The following is a 3716-nucleotide window of genomic DNA, read 5'->3' as shown; positions in this document are numbered from 1 at the left end:
ATATATATATATATATGATGAGTCAGAATAGCTAAGATGGCTGACCCCCAAGAACACGCAGCTGCCAACGTCTCCGATCTTCTTCCTCTCTCTTCTCTCATCGTTCCGTAACAGCACTCCTGGTGGCGAAACGCCGTCTTGGCGCATAGGCGACGAATTGCGAGCGAAGTATGGCTTCAGCTGCGAAACGTGCACGACGTCGACAGGCGTCTCACTTGAGGATGCATCAAATCGCGTAGTTGACGTCGTTAACTTGGTGTAGGACTTCATAAGGCTCTGTGTAGCGAAAGAGAAGCTTCTGGGAGAGGCCGACCCGACGACATGGTGACCAAAGCAGCTCGCAAGCACCTGGGACGAACTGAACATCGCGATGGCACCAGTCGTAACGCTCTTTTTGCAGTTGCTGCGAGGCTAATAAACGAGATCGGGCGACTTGACGCGCCATGTGAGCGCGATCGATGACTTCACGAGCGCACTCAGTGGCACCGCGCGGTACAGAAGGTAGGATGGTGTCAAAGGGCAAAGTGGGGTCACGACCATACGAAAGATAAAAGGGTGAATCTCCTGCGGTGTCATGTCGGCACGAGTTATACGCGAATGTCACGTAAGCCAGCGTGGCGTTCCAGTCGCGGTGATCGTTGAAGACGTACATCAACAGCATCTCTGTGGTTGTGCGGTTGAGACGTTCGGTAAGACCGTTCGTTTGTGGGTGGTAGGCGGCGGCCAGCTTGTGCTCAGTGGCACAAGAGGGGAGGAGGTTGTCCGCAACTCGAGACAAGAACGAGCGACCGCGGTCTGTAAGTAACTGTCGAGGTGCACCGTGCTGGAGAATGACGCCGTGAAGGAGAAACTCCGCGACATCAGTTGCGCAACCAGTCGGCAACGCCTTTGTTATCGCGTAGCGTGTCGCGTAATCAGTAGCGACGGCGATCCACTTATTCCCTCTAGTCATTGTCGGAAAAAGGTGAAGCAGGTCAAAGTCTACGCGAAAGAACGGTTCAGAGGCAACTTCAATGGGATGGAGTCGTCCGACAGGTGCCAGGGGAGGTTTCTTCTGGCGCTGACAATTCGCAAGTTGCGACATAATGACGCACAGAGCGGTAGAGACCCGGCCAGAAGAACCAGCGTCGTACGCGGTCGTATGTACGCAAAACTCCAAGGTGTCCCGCCATCGGTGCATCTTCAATTTGTTCGAGAACGAAGGGTCGCAGATGATGAGGAAGGACAAGCAGCAACTCTGGACCGTCAGGGTTGATATTGCGGTGGTAAAGGATGCCGTCATGCAGCACGAACATGCGGCACGTGCCGTCGGTGCTGCCAGATTGCACTCCGGCGATGATGGACCGTAAGGATGCGTCGCGTTGTTCAGCGCGCATGTCGGTCATGTCATTCAAAGCCATCACGCAGGTCACCGGACCATGCGCAACAGGATCGGGATGATCCATGGGTGACGCGAGAAGCAGTCAGCGTCTTGTGGAGGCGCCCAGTCTTGTAATGGACACTACATGAAAATTCCTGGAGCCGCAAAGCCCAGCGACCAAGCCGTCTAGTCAGGTCCCGTAGGGAAGACAGTCAGCAGAATGCGTGGTGGTCTGTGACGACAGAAAACGTGCGGCACTAGAAATATGGCCGGAACTTGCCGACAGCCCAAACTAAAGCCAAGCACTCCCGCTCGGTGATGGAGTAATTTCCCTCGGAAGGTGACAGCAGGCGGCTGGCGTAAGCTATCACGCACTCGATACCATTCTGGTTTTGGGCGAGAACAGCGCCGATGCCATAGCCGCTTGCGTCAGTGTGGACTTCGGTCGGTGCAGACTGATTAAAGTGGGCAAGTATGGGAGGGGTGTTCAGAAACCCGATGAGAGCGGCGAACGCGTGAGCCTGCTCCGGGCCCCATGAGAATGGCGCGTTCTTCTTTAGATCTGTAAAATGCCGAGCAACGCCGGCGTAGTTTTTGACGAAACGGCGAAAGTAAGAACACAGGCCGACGAAGCAGCGCACGTCAGAGGCAGAACGTGGTACGGGGAAACAGCGTACGGCATCAACTTTTTCGGGATCTGTGGTGCTATGCAGGATGCGCCGAGTTTGGCGGAACTCGGGATCTTCACGAGCTCTGGCGACACCCCAAGATGAAAGCATAAACGGTACCGAGACACAGTTTATCTTTCGACAAGCCTCCAGTTTCATTGGTTTATCTAGATTCACTCTGGGTGGCTATCATTGCTTGGGCGTTGCCTTCTGGGCGGTCGACAAACTGGGGCTCACGTGATCATACCGTCGATGCATGGTCCTGCCTTGTTTTACTTGTTTGTCGTCCCACTGAGTGCATCTATAAGACACTCGGCAAGTTATAAAACCAATGCATTTAGTACAATATCATTAGTTACATTAACGTGGTTTAGAAGCACTTTAAAGCTTGCAAGATGTACACTGAATCTGTATTAGACTAATTTGTAATTTAGTACGCTTCGCATTATACCACGAGGGAATGCTGTGGTGGCGTCATCACATCCATTCACCGGGCGAGCATGGCGGCTAAACATCGAAGAGGCCCAGTGTAAACATACTCGTACAAGGAGCTTGCAGTGCGCGACGTAGTGATCAGGCTCGACGATGACCACTATTTCTTTGATAGTTCTGATCCTCCGGGAGCAATCTTTCCGTGCACCCCGTATGACTGCCAATAGCTTCGGCGATTTTACAGATCGCAACGCGCACCTACTGTTCACGGCGTAATCCTGAAGAAACAACTTGTCCGGTGCTGCTTCTGTGAGTGCGCTGAGTTCCTACACTCTGCGTTACTGCAAGGGTCACGAATATTACATAGTGTGTGCAAAAGGAAGACAGCCTACGATGCGACAAGGAGGTGGTGCCGACGATGGATCTCGCAACCAACATAGTGAAGGAGACATCGAGAACCTGCAGATAAGTATATTTCTACTGTTTCATATTTAGCATAATAATAGTGCACGGATTAAATCACTTTCGTAGTAACAAAGTGAATGTCCAGCAGTTTAAAAAAGGCACCGAGAACCAATGAGGGTTTGTGCTTTTACATGCACGTGGGCCCGCGAAAATATGGAAAAGATAAAGGTAGCCTTCACTAACTCGGTGAGATAACAGAAATTCATGAGTGACATTCAGCCCTCAGAATCTATGGAAGAGCATCTTTATCAAGGTGAAATATCAATAGCAGGTACTGATACAAAGCCAGAAACTTATACAACATTTCATGGGTTGAACAGCACATGGAAGGCATTACCGAATCGTGATCGCCACGTTACCGATATCCTTGAAAAATGTTTAGAATGATTGTATTCTACCGGTTATGCAATATGGGACATAAACCTGGAGGTTAACAAAGAAACTTGACAAGTCGAGGACTGTGCAGAAAGCGAAGTAACAATAATTGTTGGAGATACCACTAAGGCAGGAAGACAGTGGCGTAGTAAACCGTGACAACTGATATGCTAGTTGAGATTAAGAAAAAAAATGGAATCGGCAGGCATGCCACGCACGGCTTCAATCACTTATTGCCAATTCATAACAGGTGATTACATAAGCGTGACAGAATGGATGCCAAAGAGAGAGAACTGCAGCCGAGGATGGTAGAAAATTGCGTAATGGAACAAAAATATGATGTTTGTATGCATAGGATGCAATCAGCTCACATAAGACGGGATTGTAGGGAGAGGCATTTGTTTTGCCGTGAATAA

This window comes from Dermacentor andersoni, chromosome 1 (assembly GCF_023375885.2).
Source record: "Dermacentor andersoni chromosome 1, qqDerAnde1_hic_scaffold, whole genome shotgun sequence".
Lineage (NCBI taxonomy): Eukaryota > Metazoa > Arthropoda > Arachnida > Ixodida > Ixodidae > Dermacentor > Dermacentor andersoni.
The sequence above is the reverse complement of the archived record's forward strand: the minus strand, read 5'-3'. Positions refer to the sequence as shown.